Below are 21,828 nucleotides of genomic sequence, written 5' to 3' on the forward strand. Positions count from 1 at the left end.
TCGGCACTACCGACGGGGACACACCACTCATCTGCTCCACCTCCTCCTTGGAGAAGCCTTCCGCTTCAGACATGCCGACACGCACGTACCAACACCCTACACACACAGGGATAAACCTATAAGGGGACAAATCCCCAACCAGGCCCTTAGGAGAGACAGAGAGAGAGTATGCCAGCACACACCCAGCGCCAAACTGACACTGGAAAATCCAGACAGCGCTTTTATATTATTATATAATGCCAATCTTCCCACTCACTGCGCTCCAATGTGCCCCCCTCCTCTTTTTCAGCCCTCTGACGTGTTCAGCAGGGGAGAGTCCGGGGAGCCAGCGTTCTCTGCAGCCTCTGTGGAGAAAATGGTGCTGGTTAGTGCTGAGGGATCAAGCTCCGCCCCCTCCAGCGGCGGGCTTCGGTCCCTCTTCAATTTTAATAAAATGGCGGGGGTCATCTATTTGCTGCCTCCGCAGCCTAATGTGACCTTTTTTGCCCAAAAACGAGGTTTATTGCTGCCCAGGGCACCCCCCCTGCGCCCTGCACCCATCAGTGTGTCTGTGTGTGGGAGCAATGGCGCGCAGCTTACCGCTGCGCGCTTTACCTCATGAAGATCTGAAGTCTTCTGCCGCCTTTGACGTCTTCTTGCTTCTCATACTCACCCGGCTTCTATCTTCCGGCTCTGTGAGGAGGACGGCGGCACGGCTCCGGGACGAACACCAGGGTGAGACCTGTGTACCGACTCCCTCTGGAGCTAATGGTGTCCAGTAGCCTAAGAAGCAGAGCCTATCATTTAAGTAGGTCTGCTCCTATCCCCTCCGTCCCACGATGTAGGTAATCTGTTGCCAGCAGTGCTCCCTGAAAATAAAAAACCTAACAAAATTATTTTTTCCACAGAAAACTCAGGAGAGTTCTCTGCAGTGCACCCTTCTCCTCTGGGCACAGGATCTAACTGGGGTCTGGAGGAGGGGCATAGAGGGAGGAGCCAGTGCACACCCATACTAAAAGTTCTTTATAGGTGCCCATGTCTCCTGCGGAGCCCGTCTATACCCCATGGTCCTTACGGAGTCCCCAGCATCCTCTAGGACGTAAGAGAAAAGATGGCACATGGGTCTCAGAGGTGATTGGGGTCCCGGGGCAGCATTGATATGACACACAAGCCCTAGAGGTGAGTGGGGTCCCGGGGTAGTGGTGAAAAGATGGCACATGGGTCTCAGAGGTGATTGGGGTCCCGGGGCAGCAGTGATATGACACACAAGTCCTAGAGGTGAGTGGGGTCCCGAGGTAGTGGTTAAAAGATGGCACATGGGTCTCAGAGGTGATTGGGGTCCCGGGGCAGCAGTGATATGACACACAAGCCCTAGAGGTGATTGGGGTCCCGGGGTAGTGGTGAAAAGATGGCACATGGGTCTCAGAGGTGCTTGGGGTCCCGGGGCAGCAGTGATATGACACACAAGCCCTAGAGGTGAGTGGGGTCCCAAGGGTAGTGGTGAAGAGATGGCACATGGGTCTCAGAGGTGCTTGGGGTCCCGGGGGAGCAGTGAGATGACACACAAGCCCTAGAGGTGAGTGGGGTCCCGGGGTAGAGGTAAAAAGATGGCACATGGGTCTCAGAGGTGCTTGGGGTCCCGGGGGAGCAGTGAGATGACACACAAGCCCCAGAAGTGAGTGGGGTCCCAGGGCAGCATTGAAGAGATTTATCTAACATGAGTCAGGAGACTGAACACTGATTGCTTTTAAGATTGTCCTTTGAAAAGGGCAATGGGCTGTAAAAAGCAAATAGATATTTTTCTTTCTAAAGTGGGATATACACGGAGTGATCGCTTCTTAAAATCTAAGCAATCTGATTAGATTGCTTAGATTTTACACACGGATCTCTCGTGTGTGTGCCCCCGAGCAATAGCGATCAGCGGTCCCGCATATTGCTATCGCCGGTGCTAGATTGGCCTGCATGCAGGCACAATCTAGCACATCACTCATTTCACCCGCTGGGTGAAATGAGCGCCCCCACACCCCATCCCCCCCTCGATCAGCACACATCGCGCTGTGCTGAGCGGGGGGAGAGATGTGTGCTGAGTGGTCTGTGGCAGATCGCTCAGCACACATCTAAAGACTGACTATTAAGTGGGCTAACACTTGAGCCTCAGCACACTATCAAAATATCTGAAGTACCTGAGGACCTATATAGACCTCTGGCCCCAGCTGCTTAAAACTTTAATTCCACAAGAGTGGGTGCATGTGGTATTCATTCCCCCTGCCCCCCATCCCTGATAATCTGGTTAATTCCTCTTCTGTTCTCCGGGGTTGATCCTATTAGCCACAATGATAATAGGGTAATATGTTCGATCCCGTATACCCCTTTTACACCGCCAGCATATAACACGGGTTATTGCACATGAAGGTGCATAACCCGTGTTGCTGGTTGGTGTAATAGGGCATAGTTGGAATAGTCCGGGTTGAGTGACCCGGTATTCCCACCCGGGAAACTGTGCAGTGTAAACGGGAGCCGGATCGCACGACGCGGCTTCCCGTTTACAGTCTATGTGCATCTCCAAGCACCGCCCCCGTCACGTCACCGGCAACGTCACCAACCCAGCAATATGCTGGGCTGGTGACTCCGGTGGGAAAGGGGGCTGACGCAGGTCACAGCCGGGTAGCACCCGTGTAAGGCTCCCAGGTGAAATCTGCGATTTTAGTCTAAAAGTGGTATTAGTTTCCGCTTTTGATACAAACCTCCTGAGTCGCCCTTTCTTATTCCACAGCCTAGGTTACTAAAACTGATCAGATGTACAATATTGTTATTGAATGTACTCCCTCTCTTTTAGAATGCGTGTGTGTGACTGAGTGCGTGTGTTGGTAATAAAATATTGTGTGTTTTTGTTCTAAAACTAGGCAGAAAGCAGCAGAGTCTGACACCTGTCCTGAGTCTGGCAAACATTCCTGCTTTTGGGAAGCTGGATCCTGACTGTAGGGACTACTATGAGTAATGTCCCACTTTACCCTGCTCTGTCAATCCACTCCTTCCTACTAGCAAATAATGTGCTGTACTACAGCGTCACACTACTCCTCCATTATGTAGAAGGCCTGTGTATAGCGCTGGAGCTGTCATTAGTGGGCAGAGTCACTGGTACTGACTCTATTCCTTTCCACGTGAAGCAGCAGGGGTTGCAGCTGCTGTGAAGGCCACAGCTTCCCTCTATCAATCATGCAGCTGGTGAGAACTTGGGGTGTGGGGAGGGCCTTTGGTTACAGGTGATAATGATAGAATGGTGGGGGAGCATATGTGACATGGGGTGAGTGGGGAAGGCATATGGCACACCATTCTCACCTTGCCACAGATGGTGCTGAGGCTCAAGCACTTCTCAAACACAGTTACACAACATTAATAAAACATCCATGCACCTCTAGCATAGAAGTGACCTAGAAAGTACAACTATGGATAGTCATTTTTTATTATATCTAAACAAATATACTGTGATAAACAGCATACTTACCACTAGAGGGTGATGAGGTGCTTGGATGTCCAGAGTTCTTGTTCACCTTAAAAATGAAAATATGGTCTTTATCAGTGGCGTAACTACTGCCCCCGCAGTCCTCGCGGTGGCTTGGGGGCGAGGGGCTGCGGGGGCGCCACTGATTTACAGCAGACTGACATGCGGACGAGCGTCCGCATGTCAGTCTGCAGTCTCCTTCCCTCCGCCGCTTGTTGGAGGGACACGGAGGGACAGCGCGCCTCCCTGTGTCCCTCCTGCTGCATCATCTCCGGCGGCCGCGGGTCTAATAGGGGAAAGTGCCGTCCGTGAGCTCTAATTGGCTCACGAACCGGCACTTCCCCCTATTAGACCCGCGGCCGCCGGAGATGATGCAGCAGGAGGGACACAGGAGAGGTGAGCTGTGCCCTCCGTGTCCCTCCAAAAAGCGACGGGGGGGGGGGGAATATCTGGCACTGGGGGCATATATGGCACGGGGGGGGAGGAATATCTGGCACTGGGGCATTTCTGGCACTGGGGGCATATCTGGCACTTGGGGGGGGTATCTGGCACTGGGGCATATATGGCACTGGGGGGGAATATCTGGCACTGGGGGCATATATGGCACTGGTGGGGATATCTGGCACTGGGGGCATATATGGCACGGGGGGCATATATGGCACTGGGTGGAATATCTGGCACTGGGGGGAATATCTGGCACTGGGGGGGGATATCTGGCACTGGGGCATATATGGCACTGGGGGGAATATCTGGCGCTGGGGGGGGGATATCTGGCACTGGGGCATATATGGCACTGGGGGGAATATCTGGCACTGGGGGGGATATCTGGCACTGGGGGGGAATATCTGGCACTGGGGGCATATATGGCACTGGGGGGGATATCTGGCACTGGGGGCATATATGGCACGGGGGGAATATCTGGCACTGGGGGGGAATATCTGGCACTGGGCTCATATATGGCACGGGGGAATATCTGGCACTGGGGGGGCATATTTGGCACTGGGGGGGAATATATGGCACTGGGGGCATATCTGGCACTGGGGGCATATGTGGCACTGGGGGGGGGAATATCTGGCACTGGGGGCATATGTGGCACTGGGGGGGTATATGTGTACCTGGCACATGGGGACGACGACTATATTTGGCACTGGGGCATGTAAGTACACTGGGGACATATGTGGCACTGGGAGCACAGCCCTAGCAACAAGGACTACCTCCTAGCAACGAGCATGACACCCAGTGCATGAAACACCTGGCAACGAGCATGACACCCAGTGCATGAAACACCTGGCAACGAGCATGACACCCAGTGCATGAAACCCCTGGCAACGAGCATGACACCCTGAGCATGAAAACCCCTGGCACCGTGCATGGAACCAAGAGCATGAAACCCCTGGCAACGAGCATGACACCCAGTGCATGAAACCCCTGACAACGAGCAGGTAATTGAAAAGTAATTAGAAGCCTTACTGTAGGACTTAATGTGTAATGGGCATTACGGTGTGTGGCATAATGTATCACGGACATTGCGGTGTGTGTCATAATGTGTCACAGGCATTACGGTGTATGGTATACTATATCGCGGGCATTGTGATATGTGGTATAATGTCTCAGGGTCATTGCAGTGTGTGGCATAATGTATCACGGACATTGCGGTGTGTGTCATAATGTGTCAGGCATTACGGTGTGTGGTATACTATATCACGGGCATTGTGGTATGTGGTATAATGTCTCAGGGTCATTGCAGTGTGGCATAATACATAACGGGCATTGCGATGTGTGGCATAGGGTATAACGGGCAGGGCATTGCGGTATGTGTCACAGGCATTACGGTGTATGGTATACTATATCACGGGCATTGTGGAAATGTCTCAAGGTCATTGCAGTGTGTGGCATAATGTGTCACAGGCATTGTATGTGCTATAATGTATCGGGCATTGCAGTGTGTGGCATAATGTATCACGGACATTGCGGTGTGTGTCATAATGTGTCACAGACATTGTATGTGCTATAATGTATCAGGGGCATTGCAGTGTGTAGCATAATGTATAACGGGCATTGCGATTCCTGTCATAATGTGTCACAGGCATTACGGTGTGTGGCATAATGTGCCACAGACATTACGGTGTGTGGCATAATGTGTCGGGGGCATTACAGTGTGTGCATATTGTGTCGTGCATTATTGTGTGCAGCATAATGTCTAAGGGCCATTGCAGTATGTGGCATAATGTATACTGGGCATTACTATAAGGAGGAAAAATGACAAATAATGTAAGGGGCATGAATCAGGATTATTTTTCTTTCCTGTGGTGGCCAACGTATGGGCGTGCAGGTTGCAAAACTGGGGTATAAGGTAGTCTTTTCCTGCAATGCCATGCCCCTTTATGCGAAACCACGCCCACTCCAACAAAACCACGCCCCTTTTTTGGCGCGCGCGCCTTTGGCGCGCGCATATTCATCCCTTTCTTGCTCCCAATTATGGAGCATGAAGGGGGGGGGGGGCGCCAAAGAATTTTTTGGCTTGGGGGAGAAAAATTTCTAGTTACGCCACTGGTCTTTATACAACAGGCATTCCCAACCACGGTCCTCGAGGCACACTAACAGTGCAGGTTTTAGTGATATCCAGGCTTCAGCACAGGTGACTTAATTAGTAGCTCAGTTATTTTGATTTAACCATCTGTGCTGCAGCCTGGATATCACTAAAACCTGCACTGTTGGTGTGCCTTGAGGACCGTGGTTGGGAATGCCTGTTATACAAGATCGGATTAATAATCTCATTAAGACAGATCATTATAATAGATTTAAAACAATTATTTTGTAATAGTCTGAATTGTTTTGCATTGTATAGGAAGAAGTGAGGATATACCACTGTTCTAGTGGTTCCCATATAGTTTGGGAACCACTGCCATAGTATACAATATATCCAACATATAACATTCTAATAGCACTCTCAATTACCTGTCCTTAGCTGTTGTCCTTACTGATACAGCTCACTGTAAACTGTATAAAAAAGGCTTAAATGTATAAATGTCCCTTTATTTTGCTGCTTTTAAATTGTATTAATTTAGTAACAATTAATTTTAACAGATTACACTTTCCTAACTTTTTTTAAATATTGGGCAAAACAATTTTACTATCATCATAATTATTATTATAATCGATTTATACAATGTTCCTCTTCAATAAAAAATCTCAGTGCGAGTGCAATTGCAACAGTACTTTGACCGGTGTGCAGTGCAATCATGGGACATGCACCGTCTGCCACTAATCTCTCTATTACGTGAACTTCCAAATTGCATACAAATATGAATTAGGGCCCATAGCACAACTATCATGCACACATAACACTGAAGGTAATATGAAAGGCAGAATCTTGCTGCATAATTTTGTAGATGTAAAAAGGTAGATATGGGGTTTATTTAATGGAGGGCAAATTATATAAATTCCTGATTATTTTTATTTGTGCCATGGGATTAGAGTTTCCATAAAGGCAGAACTTGGCATTTTGGGTTGGTAACCACCAGATCTTGCCTTTACAATAATAGCTGCTTTACATCTCATAGCAAAATTATCAAATATCAGTAATTATGACAAACTGCACAACATCAGATTTACTAGCCAGAGAAGTACAATCTGTGATTTATGTTCCATGGTGGGCACACTTATTACTACAAATGTATTTCTAACTACACACATTCCCCATTGTAGTGTATCTCTGGAAGAAACGGAGACATAAGTTGGGTGGCGTTATATATGGTGTAGATAGCAAAGGGCCTAATATACCATTTATCTAGACTGGAAAAGCCTTTATACTGTATGTTTACTATGTAACTCTACTAATGAGCCACCAGGCACAGGTTCCTTTACTAAACATTAAATAGCATAACTACCATTTACTCTGAAGACTTAAGTCCCCTCAATGAGAAAATAATTTACTACTAGGAAAAGAAATCTCTCTTACTATATCTGTATAATTCTACAGGTACAAGTACAGTACAGTATCTATACATGATACAGACCTTTATGCAGTGATATGATCTAACACTGAGAGAAATTACCAACCTAAAAGGTAGCTATTGCTGCATTTATACAGCTTGATAATAAGGAAAGAATATGACAAGTCTATACTCACATCCATTATTGGGTGCCAACCATACAATATGGGTCTTGATGGTAACGTATTCTCTGAAAATCAGCAAATGAAGCAGCAAAGATGCAGCAACACGAATCACGTCCAGTAGTTTGCGAACACAAAATCTACTCTGCCGTAATAACAAGTTCCTCAGCACAGTTCCATCTTGGTGTCTAGTATAGCAGACAATCAGCTGTCTCAAGTGTTAAGTAGTACTATAACAGATACATAGACTTTAAGGCCTAGTATACATAATGCACATCATGTAATACCCAAAGTATACAGTTGAAAGTGGGCGAGACAGACAAAAAAAAACTCTTTTTGGGAGCACTCAATTTCATTATGGTGAAGTAAATAAATTGTATGCGTATATCGAATATGATAATGATCTAAAACTTAACCTTTAATTGGTTCCCTAATAAAATTTTGAATTAAAACCATTAAACAAAAACTTGATTGCCTTTTTAACAAATAATGTTCAAGCTACAGAATTAACAGCGGGTGAAAATCTTTTAGAATGTATTCTGGATTCCTATAGAACAATAGAAAGGAGTCCGACTGACCTGTGGTATTACACCTGTGGTTATTAACCTTGGAAATATATATATATATATATATATATAAAAGAAAACACAAAAGTATCTTTCTCTAACGTCCTAAGTGGATGCTGGGGACTCCGTAAGGACCATGCTGGGGACTCCGTAAGGACCATGGGGAATAGCGGCTCCGCAGGAGACTGGGCACATCTAAAGAAAGCTTTAGGACTATCTGGTGTGCACTGGCTCCTCCCCCTATGACCCTCCTCCAAGCCTCAGTTAGATCTTTGTGCCCGAACGAGAAGGGTGCACACTAGGGGCTCTCCTGAGCTTCTTAGTGAAAGTTTTAGTTTAGGTTTTTTATTTTCAGTGAGACCTGCTGGCAACAGGCTCACTGCATCGAGGGACTAAGGGGAGAAGAAGCGAACTCACCTGCGTGCAGAGTGGATTGGGCTTCTTAGGCTACTGGACATTAGCTCCAGAGGGACGATCACAGGCCCAGCCATGGATGGGTCCCAGAGCCGCGCCGCCGGCCCCCTTACAGAGCCAGAAGACAGAAGAGGTCCGGAAAATCGGCGGCAGAAGACATCCTGTCTTCACCAAGGTAGCGCACAGCACTGCAGCTGTGCGCCATTGCTCCTCAGCACACTTCACACTTCGGTCACTGAGGGTGCAGGGCGCTAGGGGGGGGCGCCCTGAGCAGCAATAAAAACACCTTGGCTGGCGAAAATACATCACATATAGCCCCCAGGGCTATATGGATGAATTTTAACCCCTGCCAGAATCCATAAAAAAGCAGGAGAAAAGTCTGCGAAAAAGGGGCGGAGCCTATCTCCTCAGCACACTGGCGCCATTTTCCCTCACAGCTCCGTTGGAGGGAAGCTCCCCTGGCTCTCCCCTGCAGTCACTACACTACAGAAAGGGTTAAAAAAGGAGAGGGGGGCACTAATTAGGCGCAGTATTAACAATACAGCAGCTATAAGGGGAAAAACACTTATATAAGGTTATCCCTGTATATATATGGCGCTTTGGTGTGTGCTGGCAAACTCTCCCTCTGTGTGTGTGCTGTATGTCGGTACGTTTGTGTCGACATGTATGAGGAGAAAAATGATGTGGAGACGGAGCAGATTGCCTGTAATAGAGATGTCACCCCCTAGGGGGTCGACACCTGAGTGGATGAACTGTTGGAAGGAATTACGTGACAGTGTCAGCTCTGTATAAAAGACAGTGGTTGACATGAGACAGCCGGCTACTCAGCTTGTGCCTGTCCAGACGTCTCATAGGCCGTCAGGGGCTCTAAAGCGCCCGTTACCTCAGATGGCAGATATAGACGCCGACACGGATACTGACTCCAGTGTCGACGGTGAAGAGACAAATGTGACTTCCAGTAGGGCCACACGTTACATGATTGAGGCAATGAAAAATGTTTTACACATTTCTGATAATACGAGTACCACCAAAAAGGGGTATTATGTTCGGTGAGGAAAAACTACCTGTAGTTTTCCTGAATCTGAGAAATTAAATGAGGTGTGTGATGATGCGTGGTTTTCCCCCGATAACAACTGATAATTTCTAAAATGTTATTGGCATTATATCCTTTCCCGCCAGAGGTTAGGGTGCGTTGGGAAACAACCCCTAGGGTGGATAAAGCGCTCACACGCTTGTAAGGGCTCTACCCTCTCCTGAGATGGCCGCCCTTAAGGATCCTGCTGATAGAAAGCAGGAGGGTATCCTAAAATGTATTTACACACATACTGGTGTTATACTGCGACCAGCAATCGCCTCAGCCTGGATGTGCAGTGCTGGGTTGGCGTGGTCGGATTCCCTGACTGAAAATATTGATACCCTAGATAGGGACAGTATATTTTGCCTATAGAGCATTTAAAAGATGCATTTCTATATATGCGTGATGCACAGCGGAATATTTGCCGACTGGCATCAAGTCTAAGTGCGTTGTCCATTTCTACCAGTAGAGGGTTATGGACACGTCAGTGGTCAGGTGATGTGTATTCCAAACGGCATTTGGAAGTATTGCCTTAATAAGGGGAGGAGTTATTTGGGGTCGATCTTTCAGACCTGGTGGCCACGGCAACAGCTGGGAAATCCACGTTTGTACCCCAGGTCGCCTCTCAACATGAGAAGACGCTGTATTACCAGGCGCAGTCTTTTCGTGGACAAGCGGGCAAAATGTTCCTCATTTCTGCCCCGTGACAGAGGGAGAGGAAAAAGGCTGCAGAAATCAGCCAGTTCCCAGGAACAGAAACCCTCTCCCGCCTCTGCCAAGCCCTCAGTATGACGCTGGGGCTTTACAAGCAGAATCAGGCACGGTGGGGGGCCCGTCTCAATGAATTTCAGCGCGCAGTGGGCTCACTCGCAAGTAGACCCCTGGATCCTTCAGGTGATATCTCAGGGGTACAAATTAGAATTCGAGACGTCTCCCCCTCGCCGTTTTCCTAAAGTCGGCTTTACCGATGTCTCCTTCTGACAGGGAGACAGTTTTGGAAGCCATTCACAAGCTGTATTCCCAGCAGGTGATAATCAAGGTACCCCTCCTGCAACAGGGAACGGGGTATTATTCCACACTGTCGTGGTACCGAAGCCGGACGGCTCGGTGAGACCGATTCTAAATCTAAAATCTTTGAACACTTACATACAGAGGTTCAAATTCAAGATTGAGTCACTCAGAGCAGTGATTGCGAACCTGGAAGAAGGGGACTACATGATGTCTCGGGACATCAAGGATGCTTACCTTCATGTCAAAATTTACCCTTCTCACCAAGGGTACCTCAGGTTTATGGTACAGAACTGTCACTATCAGTTCAGACGCTGCCGTATGGATGGTCCACGGCACCCCGGGTCTTTACCAAGGTAATGGCCGAAATGATGATATTCCTTCGAAGGAAGGGAATTTTAGTTATCCCTTACTTGGACGATTCCCTGATAAGGGTAAGATCCAGGGAACAGTTGGAGGTCGGTGTAGCACTATCTCAGGTAGTGTTGCGGCAGCACGATTGGATTCTCAATATTCCAAAATCGCAGCTGGTTCCGACGACTTGTCTTCTGTTCCTAGGGATGATCCTGGACACAGTCCAGAAAAAGGTGTTTCTCCCGGAGGGGAAAGCCAGGGAGTTATCCGAGCTAGTCAGGAACCTCCTAAAACCGAGCCAAGTCTCAGTGCATCAATGCACAAGGGTTCTGGGTAAAATGGTGGCTTCCTACGAAGCAATCCCATTCGGCAGATTCCACGCAAGAACTTTCCAGTGGGACCTGCTGGACAAATGGTCCGGGTCGCATCTTCAGATGCATCAGCGGATAACCCTGTCACCAAGGACAAGGGTGTCCCTCCTGTGGTGGTTGCAGAGTGCTCATCTTCTAGAGGGCCGCAGATTCGGCATTCAGGACTGGGTCCTGGTGACCACGGATGCCAGCCTGCGAGGCTGGGGAGCAGTCACACAGGGAAGGAATATCCAGGGCTTATGGTCAAGCCTGGAGACATCACTTCACATAAATATCCTAAAGCTAAGGGTTATTTACAATGCTCTAAGCTTAGCAAGACCTCTGCTTCAAGGTCAGCCGGTGTTGATCCAGTCGGACAACATCACGGCAGTCACCCACGTAAACAGACAGGGTGGCACAAGAAGCAGGAGGGCAATGGCAGAAGCTGCAAGGATTCTTCGCTGGGCAGAAAATCATGTGATAGCACTGTCAGCAGTATTCATTCCGGGAGTGGACAACTGGGAAGCAGACTTCCTCAGCACGACCTCCACCCGGGAGAGTGGGGACTTCACCCAGAAGTCTTCCACATGATTATAAACCGTTGGGAAAAACTCGACAGGTATTGCGCCAGGTCAAGGGACCCTCAGGCAATAGCTGTAGACGCTCTGGTAACACCGTGGGTGTACCAGTCAGTGTATGTGTTCCCTCCTCTGCCTCTCATACCCAAGGTACTGAGATTGATAAGATGGAGAGGAGTAAGCACTATATTCGTGGCTCCGGATTGGCCAAGAAGGACTTGGTAACCGGAACTTCAAGAGATGCTCACGGAGGATCCGTGGCCTCTACCTCTAAGAAGGGACCTGCTCCAACAAGGACCCTGTCTGTTCCAAGACTTACCGCGGCTGCGTTTGACGGCATGGCGGTTGAACGCCGGATCCTGAAGGAAAAAAGGCATTCCGGATGAAGTCATCCCTATCCTGATCAAAGCCAGGAAGGATGTAACCGCAAAACATTATCACCGCATTTGGCGAAAATATGTTGCGTGGTGCGAGGCCAGTAAGGCCCGACGGAGGAAATTCAACTGGGTCGATTCCTACATTTCCTGCAAACAGGAGTGTCTATGGGCCTGAAATTGGGGTCCATTAAGGTTCAAATTTCGGCCCTGTCAATTTTCTTCCAAAAAGAACTAGCTTCAGTCCCTGAAGTTCAGACGTTTGTAAAAGGGGTACTGCATATACAGCCTCCTTTTGTGCCTCCAGTGGCACTTTGGGATCTCAATGTAGTTTTTTGGGTTCCAAAAGTCACATTGGTTTGAACCACTTAAATCTGTGGAGTTAAAATATCTCACATGGAAAGTGGTCATGCTGTTGGCCCTGGCCTGGGCCAGGCGCGTGTCAGAATTGGCGGCTTTATCCTGTAAAAGCCCTTATCTGATTTTCCATTCGGACAGGGCGGAATTGAGGACTCGTCCTCAGTTTCTCCCTAAGGTGGTTTCAGCGTTTCACCTGAACCAACCTATTGTGGTGCCTGCGGCTACTAGGGACTTGGAGGACTCCAAGTTGCTAGACGTTGTCAGGGCCCTGAAAATATATGTTTCCAGGACGGCTGGAGTCAGAAAATCTGACTCGCTGTTTATCCTGTATGCACCCAACAAGCTGGGTGCTCCTGCTTCTAAGCAGACTATTGCTCGTTGGATTTGTAGTACAATTCAGCTTGCACATTCTGTGGCAGGCCTGCCACAGCCAAAAATCTGTAAATGCCCACTCCACAAGGAAGGTGGGCTCATCTTGGGCGGCTGCCCAAGGGGTCTCGGCTTTACAACTTTGCCGAGCAGCTACTTGGTCAGGAGCAAATACGTTTGTAAAATTCTACAAAATTGATACCCTGGCTGAGGAGGACCTGGAGTTCTCTCAATTGGTGCTGCAGAGTCATCCGCACTCTCCCGCCCGTTTGGGAGCTTTGGTATAATCCCCATGGTCCTTACGGAGTCCCCAGCATCCACTTAGGACGTTAGAGAAAATAAGAATTTAAATATTTCTAAAATACACAGCGCTTTATGATAATACCACCAAGAAATCTGTTAATTACTACCCATAATTGATTAAAAAAACACACCTAATCTCTACTGCTCCCACCGGTGGTACTGTTCCACCAATTACCAAAAACCACAAAATATATTTAAACAAGGGAGCGCTAAGAACAGGGTCAGTTTAAATCACACATTTATTACAATCCACATATAAACAGCAAATAAAATCAAGAATAATATCCGGATATTAAAAACAATATAGTGCACTCTTTATTTAGTCCCATGCCCTGAGCTCGAATTAGTAATTGTCTATTCACACAGATAGATCCGTACAATCTCCACTGGTACGCATTAATTGTGTCCAGTTGTAACCATGCTGTCTTGATAATTAATTGGCTTTAAACAAGGCAACCTTCTTATTATTTGTATCCAGCAAAAATGTATCAGTCACTGGAAGGCTCCTTAATAGATAGCAGTAGGGGGAGAGCGCTGTGTAGTAAATGGATGCACAGCGGTATGCTACGACCCCTACGTCCCAGCCGCAGCACGTCTTTTGAAAGGTTACTCACAGCCGCCTATGCTTCCCTCGGGGTGCAGAACGTTTTGCACTCGGTCCTGCTGTTGCTTTATCCCCGGTCAGGTTTCCATTGCGCTGCGTGCGGTAGTGGGATCCGTTTGTGAAAGAGCTCCGGGCACCGGAATCCAAGTAGTGAACGCCCCTCTTACGCGTTTCTCCGCCCACGAGGCCAGCGGTTTCCTCAGAGAGTTATCCCAGCAGTATAACCAGTCCCTTTTTATGCTGGGATCAGCCAATCATTATACTGATTGATTAAATTACACTCTGCTGTTATAAATACATGGAACTTACTTAATATAATTGTTTAAAAGCATTTAAATCATATATAAAAAGTGTCAACAGTTTCTTATGGTGGTACAAACATCATTCAACAATCATATATGCATATGTTCGATTTAAACAAAATAAATCATTTTGATTTAACCTAATTGAACCCAATTATCTAAAACTGACCAGGAGAAAGTCAAATAAATGTTGGAAGCTCATTCTCAAGTGAACTGCTCTCGTGGCTCAGAGGGAATTTCACCAGCTCATAGATTACACAGCCTCCAAAACCACAGGATCAATTCCATCATATACCTAATTTTCTATCAGAATCATATTTAGGATATTTATAGCTTAATTAATTTTTATTATTAGGTTTTCACACCTCCATCATCCAGCTGTTTATATGTGGATTGTAATAAATGTGTGATTTAAACTGACCCTGTTCTTAGCGCTCCCTTGTTTAAATATATTTTGTAAATAAGAATTTACTTACCGATAATTCTATTTCTCATAGTCCGTAGTGGATGCTGGGCGCCCATCCCAAGTGCGGATTGTCTGCAATACTGGTACATAGTTATTGTTACCAAAAAATCGGGTTATTGCTGTAGTGAGCCATCTTTTCTAGAGGCTCCTCTGTTATCATGCTGTTAACTGGGTTCAGATCACAAGTTGTACGGTGTGATTGGTGTGGCTGGTATGAGTCTTACCCGGGATTCAAAATCCTTCCTTATTGTGTACGCTCGTCCGGGCACAGTGTCCTAACTGAGGCTTGGAGGAGGGTCATAGGGGGAGGAGCCAGTGCACACCAGATAGTCCTAAAGCTTTCTTTAGATGTGCCCAGTCTCCTGCGGAGCCGCTATTCCCCATGGTCCTTACGGAGTCCCAAGCATGGTCCTTACGGAGTCCCCAGCATCCACTACGGACTACGAGAAATAGAATTATCGGTAAGTAAATTCTTATTTTATCTCGCGCCAAACTGAGAGCAGCACAACGGGAGAGATCCCTGTTGAAATACCTCAATAACATACAAGATAAAAACAATTTCACAAGTGCGCTAAAATGGAATGTATTTACACAGGATCTTCCAGCGTTATTTCCATAAGCATGAGTTGTATACTGGAGAATGTTTGTGTCTGGGGACCTGTGATAGACACCCCTCACCAGACAGTCACCCAAACAAGAGGCCCAAGGCCAATTAGTAAAAAATATTTTAATAGCATACAATTGAACAGATGGAATTTTCCATATACAGTAATTCTAACAGATGGAAATTTCCATATATATATATATATATATATATAAACCAAACGGGTCTCTCCACATTAATGATCCACATTCCTTAATCATATATGGGATACTATGCGATACTTATGAACTATATCTACACTCCCTTGTTAATATCACACACTCATGTAATATGTGATATGCATTTTCTGCATTCTTTTTAGTATACCTTCACAGCACGAGTCCCTGACAGTGACATATTAGTGCACATTTGGCTACAAAATCCTGGACCCAGCAGCTGCTTAAAGATTTTCTTTAATTAACAAACCAGCAACAAATGCACCAGTCCGCATTGGCTGTTTAACGACAAATGCTTGTTAGCATAGAATCTTATTCAGGCCATGTTAAGCGGACTTCTGAACTCTAGCTATGTTCTAATAATGACAAAAAATTCCTGACAGTGAAGAGCTGATTATCTATATATGGTGATTTATCTTAAGAAAATCCTTTTCAAATTTTCTCCTTTTTATCTTTGAATAGTATTTGGGATTTATCAGTGCCGTAACTAGACATTTTAGCGATGTGTGCGAGAAACAGCATCGGCGCCCCCCTCCCCCCCCACACTTATGCAAAATATATAGGGGCGTGGCTTCATGTGAAAGGGGCATGGCCACAGAGCTCCCTTTGACACATTACAGCAGGCAGAGCCCCGTTTTACACATAATGACAGGTATAGTCACCTTTTACACATTACGGCAGCAGAGTCCTCCTTTTTACACAATACCGCAGTCAGAGTCCCATTTTTACACATAACAGGCAGAGTCCCCTTTTTATTTTATTTTTTTACACATTAGGCAGGCAGTCCCCCTTTTTACACTTTACAGAAGCAGAGTCCCCCTTTTTACACATTAGGCAGGCAGTCCCCCTTTTTACACATTAGGCAGGCAGATTTCCCCTTTTTACACATTTGGCAGGGTTAGAGCAGAGGAGAGCAAGGGTTAGAGCAGGTGAGGACCACGCGGGGAGAGGGCTAGGGAGAGAGCAGGTGAGAGGAGCACTGGGGGAGGGCTAGGGTTAGAGCAGGTAAGAGGAATGTAAGGCGAAGGCTAGGGAGAGAGCAGGTGAGAGGAACGCGGGGGGGCTTAGGGAGAGAGCAGGTAAGAGGAACGCAGGGGGAGGTTTAGGGAGAGAGTGATTGAGGAACACGGGGGGAGCAAGTGAGAGGAACATGGGGGAGGTTTAGGGGGTGAGAAGAATGCGGGGGAAGGGGGTCTTTAATAAGTCCTTATTTGTCCCTAACCTGTGGTGGTGGTGTGCGCTGGTGTAAGTCCGACTACTGGATGGATGAGTCCAGCGCTGACAGGTGCTGGTGTAGGTTCCCTGCTCCATGTCTTCCTCGGCTCTTCTGTGGCTGCAGCTCCCCGTGTCAGGTGCCGAACGCTGGCAGAGGAAGAGGCTTCCTGGCTGGCTGCCCCAGGTGCGCATGGTGACGTCACACCCGGCGCTGAGTAGCGCAGCTGAGGGGAGAAGGGATTGCTGAAGAGCATGTTCAGCACCTCAGCCTCCACCCCTCAAGATCAGCTGCTGCCGGGTGACGCCTCCAGTCATCCACAATAGTAACGCTGGAGCAGCGGCGGTGCAGGTGGGGTACAGAGGGCGGGGGGAGAGGAGGATGGATAAGGGGGATAAGGGAGCACCCATCACACTAGCAGTTCTCTCCACTCAAGCAGTGCCGTAACTAGCTATGCGGCGGGTCCATGCAGAGTTTTTCCGCCTCACAGCGCATTGCGCTGTGTGCAATGCCCCTCTCGCACATAGCTAGTTACGGCACTGGGATTTATTATATCACCCAAGAATTTTGTTGTACATATATTGAGCCAGCCTTGAGCTCCACCAGTCTGCTTTCAAATATTCTATGCAAAAAAAACCTGCTTTTATATGTGATATTTCTAATACATTTGAGCCAGCCTTGAGCTCTAATTATGTATGCTAATGTATACTAAACCTTATACCTTGTCTATAGGAATTATTCCTTATGGATATTTCTATTCATGAAACTTATTTTTAAGGATATGATCACAATGTTTCCATAACATCTCACAAATTTATCATACATACATGTGACATACATTTTAATTCTACCTTTTTCTCAAACTCCTTCTATATATTTTTTATACTCTAACACTCATCTGGTTGACAGTGGTTCTGGTCTAGGCATAATGCTTCCTCCAGGAGATGACACACTGTCACAACAGAAAGTAGCACTGTGATACCTATTTAATTTCCTGTCTGATTTTCAGTATTTGGATGATAGTTATACTGATTCGTGCATGATGCTTGTTTTAAGAGATTGATTCACTATCACAACAGAAAGCAGAAGTGTTTCTATTTGCCTATAAATCTATTATTACTGTCCCCATCCCAACATCCTTTCATCTGGAAAACAGAAGTGTCTTCCATTTTTTCTTTGAAAATAACTGCCCACGGCCATACTATCCTGAATACGCCCGATCCTGTCCGATTTCGGAAACTAAGCAGGTAAGGCCTGGTCAGTACTTGGATGGGAGACCACCTGGGAATACCAGGTACTGTGGGCAATAGTAAAAAGATTACACCTGCATGAAAATGCGCTCACAGGCAGCAGAGGAATGGATATCCAAAGAGGGGTGTTACCCTCACCCCAATGAAGCTATCAAATTACTAGTAAAATTTGGATATCCTATCTCCTGCGCTCTCCCAGTTTACTTATTCAAAGAAGGAGTAGACCTTTACTTATCTTTAAAGGCCGGCAATCTCTCTCACGTCCCACTTCCTTCTCAATAGATTTCAGTGTGAGTAATAATGGGTGGTATGTGTCCAATGGTCCAATAATAAACCATGTAAGAGAAATAAAACACAATCTAGTGTAATACCATCATAAAAATCCCTTCGTTAGGGACAATGCACCATAAATTCATTAATTTCAATCTCTAATGAGTGTGATCCACACATATGTATAAAATACAATTTCTTTAATACTAAAAACAGTTCCAGTCATGGAATACAATTCAGTCACATGGGGATATGGCATATATCCACTTTTACTTCCAATAATTTGTGAGGGTGGCTTCCTACCAGGGACGTGCAGTCAGGGGAGGCAGTGCCTCCCCTGTCATTAATGAGTAAAATAATACAAAGAAGATACTTATGACACATAAGTATCTTCTTTATTATTTTACTCATGATTAAATCAGTTTGGGAGGCACCGTTCGTGGTGCCTCCCGTACCGATTGATAAAAGATATGGGAGCGGGGGGCGGGTGCGGGTGGGGCCTAACAATGGGCAGGAAAAGCCCATTGAAATTGTATGGGAAAGCGGCACCAATAGAGGTGCCGCTTTCCTACAGGGACGTGCTTTCAACCTATGAAAGCACGTCCCCTGTCAGTGAGGCCACAGTGATTGGCCAGCGGATCCGTCACTGGATCCGCTGTCAATCACTGTGTGGGCCTCGGTGGCGGCGGAGGTGCGGGCGGCGGAGGTGCGGGATGCGGCGGGCCGGGCGGCGGAGGTGCTGCGGCAGTGATGCGGACGACGGTAGCGGCGGCGGGACGCGGCATTACCTACAGTTCAGCAGAGTTTGGGAGCGGAAGCGGTACCCATTTCAAAAATGGCGCCTCAGCGTCATTTTTGAAATTCAAGATGGCCGCCGCGAGCCAATCATGGCTCGCCGCGTCATCGCCCCGCCCCCTCCGCTGACTTATGTAAGTCAGCGCGAGGCAGCGGCTGTCAGTCCGACGGCGGAGGAGGAGCTGAGAAGAGCTCCTGAAGACCGAAGACGCCGGAAGTCCTGGATGGGCGGCGGCTATGCAAAAGAGCTTAGCAGCCGCCGCCCACCAGGTGAAGATGCTGGAAGTCCTGGGAAGGCGACGGCCATGCAAAAGAGCTTACAGGCCGCCGCCTCCCAGGTGAAGACACCGGAGGAAGACGCCAGAAGCCCTGGGGAGGTGGCGCCCCCCCAGGTGAAGACGCCAGATGCCCTGGGAAGGCGGCGGCCACGCAAAAGAGCTTAAAGGCCGCCGCCCCCAGGTGAAGACCCTGTTTAATAAAGTTTTTTTTAAAGTATGTGTTGTGGGTTTTTTTTTTATATTTTCTTTACAGGTGGACTACGGGTGCCAGCGGGCCTTTTATGTCCGGGCATGCTGGCGCTTGTGGTTCTCCAAGTGCCAGCATGCTGGGGCAGGCTTGCTGGGACCTGTAGGTCACCTGTAAAGAACAATATTACTATTCTTTACAGGTGGACTGCAGGTGCCAGCAGGCCATTTATGTCCGGGCATGCTGGCACTTGTGGTTCTCCAAGTGCCAGCATGCTGGGGCAGGCTTGCTGGGACCTGTAGGCCACCTGTAAAGAACAGAGCATACAATGAACCCCGCACCCACCGCCACCAGGGGTGCGGGGCATAGCACTGGGCTATCAGCCCAGTGCTGGTTATTGCTCGGGAGGGGGGACCCCATTTTCATTTTTTGGGGGCCCCACTTTCCGAGGAATGCCAACACTGGGCTGACTGGCTGGGGGGTGTATAATGGCATGGCAGGGGGACCGCACACTGAGTGTCTCCCCTGCTATGGCATTACCCCCCCAGCTGGTTCTGCCTGGTGCTGGTTTCAGCGGTGGGGGGGAGACTGCATCTTGCATCTTTTTTTTTTTTTTTTTGCAGGGGGGGGGGGTTAGTTGCAGTGCCTCCCCAGCCCCTGACCTCACCGCACGTCACTGCTTCCTACCAGATTTGGAAATTTTGAAGTGCTCATATAAAAGCTGTGCAGATGTTTCAGCAATCCCGGGAAAAGCAGCTCCAATGGTCAGCACCCCGTCCTCTCCTTGTCTGGTACGTCCGCCAAGGATTCGTGGCGGACGTACCAGACGAGGAGAGGACGGGGTGCTGACCATTGGAGCTGCTTTTCCCGGGATTGCTGAAACATCTGCACAGCTTTTATATAAGCACTTCAAAATTTCCAAATCTGGTAGGAAGCCATCTTCACAAATTATTGGATGTAAAAGTGGATATATGCCATATCCCCATGTGACTGAATTGTATTCCATGACTGGTACTGTTTTTAATATTAAAGAAATTGTATTTTATACATATGTGTGGATCACACTCATTAGAGATTGAAATTAATGAATTTATGGTGCATTGTCCCTAACGAAGGGATTTTTATGATGGTATTACACTAGATTGTGTTTTATTTCTCTTACATGGTTTATTATTGGACCATTGGACACATACCACCCATTATCACTCACACTGAAATCTATTGAGAAGGAAGTGGGATGTGAGAGAGATTGCCGGCCGTTAAAGATAAGTAAAGGTCTACTCCTTCTTTGAATAAGTGAACTGGGAGAGCGCAGGAGATAGGATATCCAAATTTTACTAGTAATTTGATAGCTTCACTGTGGGCAATGTTTCAAGAAAATCATCAGTCCATATCTACTGTTCTGTGACCTATCCTTTGGTGCTTTCACTGATACCACTACAGACACCGATTCTCTGTATTCCATCTCCAACATTCTCTTATGTGGCTGATATCTTTACTAACTCAAGCATGATGTTTGCTTTCAGAGATTGATTTACTATCATAACTGAAATTAGAAGTGTCTCCACTTGCCAATAAACCATCTTTCACTATCCCCACCCCAACACTCTCTCATTTGGTTGACAGTTGCTCTGGCTGAGGCAGTACGCTTCTCCCAGTACATTACACACTGTCACAATAGAAAGCAGAAGTGTCTCATAGAGATGAGCGGATTCGGTTTTACTCGGTTTTACTCGGTTCTCAAAACCGAATCTTATTGGCTCACGGATGTCACGTGTTTTGGATAGCCAATAAGATTCGGTTTTGAGAACCGAGTAAAACCGAGTAAAACCGAATCCGCTCATCTCATTCACACTCTCTTTTGGAAAGACACAGGCTGTGTTCTTTTGAAAACGTGACCTGTGTCAAGTACAGAAAGCAGAAGTGTTCCCCATTTTTCATTCTTGAATCAACTGCCCACATCCATACTATCCAGAATACGCCCGATCTTGTCCGATCTCGGAAACTAAGCAGTTAAGGCCTGGTCAGTACTTGGATGGGAGACCACCTGGGAATACCAGGTACTGTGGGCATTTTTTCAAGAAAACCATCAGTCTATCGGGTATATGCAATTGCGGTCGAATTCCCGAAATTGTCGAATTTCGGGTCATTTTCGACCAAAAAAAAAATTCGCCTATGCAATTCAGTGCTTTCCGACCAAAAAACGGACTTTCAAAATTCGACTTTTTGAAATTCGAATTTTTGCAAATTCGACTTTTCTGCAATGATATAAGTGCTGCAATTCGACCAAAGCAT

At 47.2% G+C, this 21,828-nt stretch overlaps 2 pseudogenes; both read left to right on the forward strand.

Moving 5' to 3' along the window:
• The first annotated feature begins 17,941 nt into the window (after positions 1 to 17,941).
• Positions 17,942 to 18,059, forward strand: LOC135052362 (5S ribosomal RNA; annotated as a pseudogene).
• Positions 18,060 to 21,487: 3,428 nt separating this feature from the next.
• Positions 21,488 to 21,605, forward strand: LOC135051609 (5S ribosomal RNA; annotated as a pseudogene).
• The last annotated feature ends 223 nt before the right edge of the window (positions 21,606 to 21,828 follow it).

The sequence above is a fragment of the Pseudophryne corroboree genome, chromosome 2, assembly GCF_028390025.1.
Source record: "Pseudophryne corroboree isolate aPseCor3 chromosome 2, aPseCor3.hap2, whole genome shotgun sequence".
In the NCBI taxonomy this organism is placed as follows: domain Eukaryota; kingdom Metazoa; phylum Chordata; class Amphibia; order Anura; family Myobatrachidae; genus Pseudophryne; species Pseudophryne corroboree.